Source organism: Plectropomus leopardus, chromosome 15 (assembly GCF_026936395.1).
Source record: "Plectropomus leopardus strain MGB_pleo_1.0 chromosome 15, ASM2693639v1, whole genome shotgun sequence".
Taxonomy (NCBI): Eukaryota; Metazoa; Chordata; class Actinopteri; order Perciformes; family Serranidae; genus Plectropomus; species Plectropomus leopardus.
This window is the reverse complement of record NC_142190.1, coordinates 20,125,370-20,135,813: the sequence shown is the minus strand read 5'-3', so window position 1 is coordinate 20,135,813 and position 10,444 is coordinate 20,125,370.

Here is a 10,444-nt window from a genome sequence, read left to right as displayed (position 1 = left end):
CGCTGCATTGTAGTGGGACAAGGGGGGACACTGGAGAAAAAAACAAAAAAACGCAAGGCAGTGTCAGTGGTTGAGTTACACTGTAGGCAAAGGCAAAGTTACCTGGTTCTGACAAAGAAGAACGCAGGGAATAATGACACAATGTCTCTGATTCTGCTGCTGCAGATTTAATTATTTTCTACTGTCCATCACAAATCTTACAGTGTTGCAGGAGTGCTATGATAAATGGGTGAAGTACTATTTTAAATATAATTCGGCACAACAGCAATCGAGCAGGCAGGCCACTTATCAGCCCTTCAGTATGTAACTCACAAGATACTGCTTGGCATTAAATGATGGGACTATTAGGGGGATGGATAATCATTTGGTTTCCAAAATATGAAAAATTATAGGCTCTTATGTAGTTAAAGTTGTTAAATTTAAGATCTTCCAAATTACACTCTTGGGCAGAGAAAATAAGCACTGAGCTGATAGCGGGTCATTAGCTGAGCTCCAGATATCCACTCTAAGTGAAAAAGCAAAACCTTTATAAAATAAGAACATCCTGGTCCTATTTCTCCTCCCTGTCCATTCATCCATTCACTCCCTCATACAGTTAATCTCTCTCTCTCTCTCTCTTTCACACACACACACACACACACACACACACACACACACACACACACACACACACACACACACACACACACACACACACACACACACACACACACACACACTGCTTCTCTATTTCCATCAGCCTCACACCTATTTTCCACCACCTGCTTCTTTCATGCAAAATGAAATTCTCTCTCCATCTTTAAAATGTGTTATTCTCTTTAAAAAAAAAATAATATTCAATTCATCTTTCCTGTTTGAAGCCATTGCCTTTCATTCTCACTCTGCTTTCTATTCGAGATAAACCTCAAGCCTTTTCAGATTCATTTGGTACTGTTGGTATGACGGTTCACTGGGATATTAATGCAAATCACACAGAAATGTCAAATTTTGATGTCTGGGATTCCCACCATAAAGCAAGGAATGCAAAATCCTCAAATACAGCATAATCATCCAGTTATTCAACCAAGCCACGTATCAATGTCATAAAAAAAATCTTAGCTTTGTGTGACAGATATATAGCTCTAAACATGCTACATTATGAGTGCAGCTGTGAAGAGCAGACTTTACAATTATGATGCCACAGAGAACATGAAACTGAGGGACTTCTGTGGATCAGGGAGGCTTCAGATGAACTCTTTGTTACTCATTTGAGATTCAAATAGGTTTTCTTTGCTCAAGAGAGGAGTGATGTACTTATTTTATTGGACAAAATGGTGCTGGACATCCATGCAGCAATGGTTGCCACTCCACATGTATTTGCTAAAACAAATTGTTGGTATATGAGTGTAATTGGATGCTTCATGGGCAACAAAAGTTTTGACCTGTGATCATGATGCAAACCTGAGTTAAATATTGCCATTTCATGTAATAGGATTGACACAGCAACAGGTAAAACATAGTATCTGTCCATAAATATCTTTCATCAACCAGTATATCTTTTTATATCATAATTCAAATTTAAACAGAGTTTTGACATTGTGGAAAATATGATGGGAGCAAACTTCATGGATCTTTTGATAGAAAATATGTTAAATTTGTTGGAAAAAATTATGATGACTTTTTTCACATCTTTAAAAATGAGTTTCATAATGTAGTTGCCAGCTGCACAAAGCATCCATAGAGTGTTAAAAAAAGTGACATTCTGTATTTCTAAAAAGGCAAACATCACACTCCACAACAAAACTGTTAATTTACTCCTCCACATTTGCCGCTTCATGACCTGTTGTTGCAGGTGTTTACCAGTGCAAACTGTCGAATTTTCAGTGGCAAATTCATAAATAGTTACCCATAATATTATGGTGAAACATACTATCATGCCAGGTATAATGTTTCTGTTGTTGTTATCACACATTATCAAATGCTTGAGAATGAATCTGTTTCAATTTTTTATCACTTCAAAAGCTCCTTTCTGAACTACTGAAATAAAACTACTAAATTCTGTTCAGAGGCAAAAGACTATTGAAAGTGGCCGAAAAGATTTGATTAATTTGCTTCTTTTCATGGTTCTAGCAGTAAGCCAGAAAAAAAGACGCTAAGAAGTGTGCATAATTACCTTCCATATGAACTCTGCTCTCATTTTCAGAGGACAGTGTGTCTTTGACATGTCAACATGAGTTTTCTGCTAATAAAAAAATTCTGACTGACAGAGAAAGAAATGGAGAGATTTAAATAAGAAATGGTACAAAGAGAAAGTCCACTGGGAGAGATGACAACTCAGGCTTGATTATCTTCCAGATGCAACCACCATGGCTTTGCAGCAGTAAACCACATTAATAAACCAAGAGAACTTCCTTTCATTTACCTATTCATCTTGTCATCATGTCCATATCAAACATTGCGTACTTTATTATGGAACACACCTGCAGCAATCATGACTCAATCTCTGTAAATGAGCAATGGCAATGAGTTGAGTTTTACAGCAGTGGAGAGAGGACATCACTAGTCTCAGATAGGATAAAAAGCTGGACTGAAGTCATAAAAACCAACTGCTGACAGTACAGGATAAAATGACACTGATATATTATGGGAATGAATACACAATATGGCTAAAACTATATGGACAGAGATGTTTTGTGAACTTTTGGTCCGGGGCTTGATTATTTTTAGCTGATCTCTTTAGTTCTTCTTCAGTAAAATCTTAATGCTACAGCAGGCACTGATATTTAAGCGAAAGTTTCAACATAACAATGTCAGAGTTTGCAAAAAGCCAGGTCCATAATAAAAAGGTTTTAACAAGTTAAGGGTGGAAAAACTTGACTAGCCGGCACAGAGTCCTGACCTCAACCTCATCCAACACCTCTGGGATGAACTGGAGTGTTGCTCGGAGGCAGGCTTTACTGTACGACCAAATTTCAGTGTCTGACCTTCCAAATACTCTTGCACTCTGACGGAAATCACTGCAGCCGGTTTCAAGAAGAGTGCAGGCTATTATAGCAGCAAGTTAATGTCCAGGTTTTTTTTTTTTTACTTCTCACATGTGGCAATGTAAAAGTGTCTACAATATTCTTAGTCGTCAGACAAAAAAAATACATCGCTTCAAAGAGAGAATCTCCTCAAAGAGTAAACAGCCAGATGACCATCAGGACATGGATATAAGCTCACGGTGTGATGCGTGTGTAGCTGTGTGTATCAGCAGCATAGAGCAGTTTAGATTTAAGAAATGACGTGCAGAAAAGCAAGTTGTCACATAAACCAGTGATTTGAGTGGAAATATTTCACTAATACTTTGCTGTAATATCAAAAAAAGGGAGGAAATACAACGTGTTTATATTGTACAAAAAGGTTTGCTCAAGCTGCAAAAGCATTTCAAGTTTGGTGCTCAAGCAGCAGCTTGCTGCATATACATGGAGTTCTGTCTCAATTTGAGCAGATTAAGTTTCTCGCTCCTTTGGACAAACAATGACAAGCTTAATGTAAGGTGTGTGGAGAAAAAAAAAGAACGTCAGCACCAATCTTCAGTGTGACAAAAGACAGACCTGCTTTAAAGCAGCTCCTGCTTGACAAATAATTTCTTACGAATCAATAGGATCTCACAAAACAATTAAATGCCACAAAATCAGCTGAATATCAACGAAGATGAAAAATGACATTTCACTGCTTTGTAAATCACCAGCATGAAAGCATCATAATGCATGAACCAAACAATAAAAGGACAAATAAGCTCCACTACAACGAGCACAATCTGCAATGCAAATACTATACAGAGAGAGATGACAGCAGCATATGAGCAGAAATTACCGACAAGCCAGCAGAATAACAAACAGTTTCACACTTATCATTATTACCATTAGTGTTGGCTGTGTGGTGTCCAATGTAAAAATTCCATTACAGTTTTCTATCTGGTACATCTTGATGATTTAACAAATTCACGTCAAATTTAAGACGGAAATTTGTATAAAACATGTTCATTGTTTACAATATGTCAGTCTGTAAAAACAGAACTTAAAGGTTAAATGTAAATTTTAAATCTGGATCCAAAATTAACTCTGTTAAATGTTAAGAAAAAAAATGCAAATAGCCAATGCTGCTTCTATCGTTTTTCCAGCTCACTTTAATTAGAACGAAACCCACTATTGCATGAGAAAGTATACTTGAGCTAGCTAGCACACTATTTGTCTTTGTCAGTCACATAAAAGTAAAAACATAACATTCATACACTTAGAAAACATCCATGAGTGTATCCCACAGCCCCTCTGCTTTACTGCACATCGCTGGAAGACTACATGGCTGGGAGGAGAGTGGACATCAGCTCTGGAGATTCAGCCTGCGCAAACCCCAGGTTTGATCGGACTGCCCCGACTACGAACTAGCTCAGCAAACTTATGTTGCTGATGTACTTTGCTAATGTTGGTTGCACTGGGCTAAGTCTCATTTGTGCTCTGATTAAAAGTAAATATTCTCATCAATTTCAGTGCCCCATATAGCCATTTACCAAAGTAATGGAGCTGTTATATTTTGCTGAAACTGCATGAGTGCAGTGGGAATGGGAAGTTGTCGAGGCTTTTGTCATATGCTATTTGCATATGTTGTTAACATTTAGATTTACATTTAACATTTCTTTTTGACATATAAAAATATTGTTACAAGTACATATAATATTGTTTTACATGAATTTCTGCCTCAATGCTGAGGAAAGGTAGCTAAATATTCAAAATACATGAGCTAGGAAACTGTAAATGAATTTTGGCATTTGGAGCCCCATATTCAGTGGCCAGATTGCCAATGACACAAACACAGAATGACACAAGTTCACCACAAGCAGGAAATACTCAGCAAACTGAAGCACAGATCCCCATTAAGAGCTCATTATCCATCAGTGTGCAACTGGAGCATGATTTTATACAAAAGCCTTAACAAAGTGACTGTTGGCAGCTGAAATGTTACAAGAGCAGTATTGTAAGTGTTTGCAGCATTGTTACAGCAGAGTAACCAATGAGCAGCAGAGCAGCAACAAAAGCAGAGCAAAAACATGTGTAAGGTGACCATCAAAATAGACTGCCTTATTGCAAAAGTTGCACAGACGGCATATTGCATCAAACAGTGAAGTGTGTGAATGTAGCAGTGCACTCCAGCTGTCTGTCTGAACAAACTTGCAGGCTTCTAAGGACAATGTTTAGTGTGGAGTTTTGTGCAGAAAAGCTTTCTTAACAAATTGGTGCAGTTCTCTATTTTCAGTATAGTCAGCTCATAATTGCTTTATTCAGAGTAACAGTGAGATAGCACCCGTGTTCTCATGGACATTTGTCCACGCTCAGGTCTGCGTACGCCCTCAAGTCTGTTATCTTTCCTGTTTTTATCTGTTTGTTTATCTCTTGGACTGAACAGCTCCATCTGTATGACATTAATATGCTGCTGTCTCATTTGTCTCAGAGCCATATCTGAACTGGAGCGCTCTTTGGCCTCAGTTTTGTGCCCACATAAAAAGAAAGTGCCAAGAAAGCTGCTAGCTGCGTCTCATTTTTCATACAGGCCAGCCAAAGAGAGTAGACGGATCAGTGATACTTCAGATGTGACACCAACACTGATGAGTGCTGTGTTTACTAAGAGCCCACATAGTGGCCTCTAAGAACCAAGGCCAGCTGATCTGAAAGTTTATGTGGATGTACAGCAGGTAATGATCAAGAACACCTCTTCTTTTAATGAAATCGACTGTGAACCGATGAATGCAGATCACTGGTTTCATCACATATAAGGAAAAGCCCACCCGTAGATACACTCCTGATGTAAATATCAGCATTTCAAGTGCCTCCTCTGCTTCAATATGTTAGTCCCGACCTTCCTCATAATGATCTTTGTGTGGTTCTATTAATGTGGTTTCCTCAGGAAACAGAATAACAGAACATGCCCCGCAGCCACAGACAAATAATATATTTCAAATAAATCACTGCCTGAAGAAGAGGGATAGTGATACATTTGTCACAGTTTTACTTCTGTACTCCAGCACATCAGATTCAAATTTAAACCATGAGGTTTAAGTACTGACTCTCAGCCTTGCACTTATTGAAGTTTGTTAACAGTTATGCATACCAATTTTAGGACAAATGCTGCAGGAAGGTGATCTTTACAGAAAAGGCAGCCAAGGAGTTTTTTTTTATTGTCAGCTACAAAAACATTTAGTCATTCCTTTCTGCTGTGAAAAATAAGTGTTGGTGTTTTTAATTTATTAGCAATATTTGGGGGTTTTTTTATCACTAAAAGAAGTTTTTATCAGCAATACTCAATTTTGTCTAGGTAGATGGAGGGGCGTGTTTGTGTCTGATTGAATGCAAAACTAAGGAGCAAAATTATAACACAAAGAAATATTATAAAAACTTAATTTTTAATTTCTGTATTTTTTTCAAAGGAAGTTACAGTTACAGTAGTTGTTTTAGTTGTTTACAGAGCAGATATGAAAAATGTAGCAAGAAAGTGTAAGTGAATTTCAGTTGGACTTTCTTTGTCAGACACTTGACCTCAGTCCAACTGATGGTGTCTTTCACTTGCTGACGACAATGTTGGCATGCTATAATCACACACTGGAGTGGAATGATGCCGATATTGTTTGGATCTGTGCAAAATGTGCAGGTGGCATAAAGAGGGGACTTTATAGCATCCCAATAGAGCAATCTCTGTGCAACAAGGGCGAGTGACTGAAAAACAAAAATCTGACCTAGTCATTTATTTAGTGTGCACAACTCTTGAGCTTCCATCATTTTATAATACAAACATTACCTGCAGACAGCGACTGATATACTCAGTCATTATTAGGCTGCTGGCAAGACAGAAACCAGGAAGTACCCTAACTGCACTAATCTGTTTATGATTGTTATTGTTACTCCTATTATTAGAGGACAGATACATCTGAAAGACTGTTGCAACAGAAATGATGTAGTATGCTGAGATATGAAACTTTAAACATAACACAGTGCCTCAAGATAAGAATGAGCCAAAAATACACACAAAAAAACATAAAACATTGCCTTTTTGGATGGTGCCAGAAAAATTAGGAGTTTAAATGTTAATCACAAAGAATATGATGAATAAATTTATCTGACAGTCAGCAGCTGTGCCCTGCATTTTTAAAAGTGACATGGAAATACCATTCAGTCAACGCGTTAATGTCTTTGAGGGGATCTGTGTGTGCTGTGAGAGCGATAAATTGTTCAAATTGCTATACATGAATGCTTTTAGCATTCTAAAATAATAATAATAACTTGAAACAAGCTTCTTTCAAATTGATGTTAAGAAAGAAAAATTGCAAGAAAAGGAGCACTTCCTGGACTCAAAAGTCGTAATCTGGGCAGAAAAAGCAGCAACGTCTTGGCAAAGAGAACACCGCTTTTTGTGCCACTATGGAAAAAAACAGGAAGTGATGCCACTGTTAGAGAACCACTTTTCAGCCCACTATCCCAGGTGGAAAAGATGTGATGTCTCGCTAAAAAAACAATAGCTTTCCATGACTAAAAAGCTACTGTAAAACACAACAGGATGCTTGGATGTTTTTTTGTCTCAAGCAGTGGTCTGCAGCTCATTTGCAACATCACTTAATAAACATTGATATGATGCATATAAAATGTACAAATGTTACATATTTGTAGTTAAACGTGCAATACCAACATTAGGTTCTGGTGCCTGGGCTAATGATTATTCTTAACACAGAACATACATTTGTGACATTTAAGTTGTTGAAAAAATTATGGTATCATTCCACTGAGATTAAGTTAGAAGAAGAAAATATTACCTAACAAAACAACACACATATTCTGGAAACAATATCAGATAAAGTATTTAAGGTGTAGCCTGAGAACGATGTATGTTCAGCAGTTAACTAAATTTGCACGTACTAGAGTTTGAGGTTAAACTGCCAAATCCTTTTGCAGATGGAGAGATCTGTTTATCTTTCCAAGTGAAATGGTGGGGAATAAAGCCTCTTACACACCTGGGCGATTAACAAACAGGTTGGTCAGGTAACTGGTTTCAGCATAAAACAAAATGATGCCCCACTACACCTGACAAACCCACAGACACACTAAAGCAGCAAACAAAAGCTGTGTTTACAGCCTGTATAAGTGATCATCATGGGTGAGCAGCGCATGAAACATGTGCTGCAAGGATAATGCCATGAAATGTTCAATGTGCTTTGAGAATGGGTATTATGTAATCAAAGTGCTCTTAAAATGACAAGTCAGGCTTTGCATGTCAATTTTTCCTCTGAACCATCCTGAAGTGGCAAATTTAATAAGAAGATAAGAAGATGCGAGCATATTTGAGATTGAGCACCCCCTTTCCCGAAGCGCTTTGAGAAGGGTTTTAAAGGTGACCTGATGAGACAAACTGGACACTGTGAACAAAGGTAATACGTCTGTACACCTCTTGTGTGAATAACACACACAATATGATGGTGGGGAGTTTTCCTCCTGCAGAGACTGAGAAAAGCCAACTCCCCAGCATCCACCATGACAACGCTCTAAAGAGGAACCATCAAGAGCATCCTAACAAACAGCATCATTGTCTGGTACAGAAACTGTGCAGCTACTGACTGCAAATCCCTGCAGAGAAGTGTTACAGCAGCTAAAAAGATCACAGGTTTCTCTCGCTCTTCCATAGCTGACATCAACACACACATGCAAGATTTTTAATTAGTCAAGAAACTATGTTGATTTGATTTTTGGTATGAATGTATTAAGGTTTATATGTAATACTTGCTGTACAAGTAAGTGTGTATTATTTTTTATTATTATTATTCAATTATTTGTTTTTTTATCTTCACCCATAAATACCTCCTTATTTATTTTTGATGATATGTTTGATGATAAGTTTTTTCTCTTACCAAGAAAGATTTCTTATGTAGGAAAGGAGGGAATGGGGCTTGTGAATATTTGTTGTGTTTATTGAAAATGAACAAAAAAGCCAATAAACACCATTTGCAAAAAAACAACAAAATAATCCCCCCCAAAAATCTGCACCTCCCATTCCTGCCCCCACTTCTTTGCACTCCTGCTATCTGGACAGAGGCTCCAGAGCATCCATGCAAGATCTGCCAGACTGTGCAGTAGTTTTTTTCCCATAAGCCATCATAACTGAGGTATTTGTCCTGTTTGTACCTGCCCAGGGACTGCAGGTGTAAACTAGATAATAGCTAAATCTGGCATGAATCATTTCTTTTCTCTTGAGATGAATGTTTTTTATGCATCGTCCTTGTTTAAATAAAGACAGACAGAAAAAAAACAACACTGAACACTCTACAAATGCTGATATCCCTCCCTCCAACAACTGGGGATATCTGCACTAAACTACATTGCACATCTTTGGAGAATGATATTTGGCTCCCATGTATGCATAGTGTGTATTATGGAAGTGACAACTGATTCTGATTCTGCACCACAAAGCCCACTTCAAGCTTTAAAAACACTCAAGACTACACACCCTGTGGCTCCTCCTTTTCCTGAGAGATGAGTATTTGTAATTTGCATCCACTAAGTCTCACAAAGCAGTCTACACCTGCGCTTGAAGAAAAGGGTGAGAGAAAAACACATTTAAAGATACATTATGAAGTGAGTGTACCAGAGGCCTTCACTCAAAAAAAAGAAGACATTTCAGCCCGATGGCACAGCGACAGGGAGGAGAAGAGGTTCAAAATAACATTCAGGATTCAACCTCAGAGGCCATGACGATCCACAGTGAAGCTGTCTAAATACCTTGGCGTTGATTAAAACATTCAAGAAGAAAGTCCATGTATGAAATCATCCATCAATCAACTTGTGAGTGATCACAGGTTCCAGCCATGTGTTTGGATCACAGATTGTGCCTTTAACAATCAATAAAAAGTGACAAAAGAGGTAGAAAAGAAAGTGCTGGCTTGTGGAAATTTATCCCAACCATTCAGACATTGCTTTTTCAGCAGCACTTCTGGATGCAGCTTTGATTAACTGTGTTCATTCTCTCTCTTTACAAAAGGAAAAAAAAAAATATCTGAAATGTACTGAAAGTAAAAGAGACAAATGGAGTGACGGGACAAACTCAGGAACAGGAAGGCTGACAGAATGAGGAACATTTGACATGCAGTAACAGTCAACAGACTGAACACGACTGCGACTGAATCTTATTTATAATTTATGAGATGCCTAAAGCAGGCTAACAAGAGCCATCTGTGTGTTTACCGGATCAGATTGATTTACTGCTCATTAATGGAAACTGGGAGAAATGGGAGCACTGCATGGAGTGCTACAAACTTGAGCGATGCAGATTTAGACTCAAAGAAATACGAGCAACAGCTTTCAGACAGTTTTGTTAGTGCAGAGCTGAAACATCTCGTTTGAGTGTCAATGAGAAGGAAAGCTCTCTGGAGTTCATACAGTCTCACTGC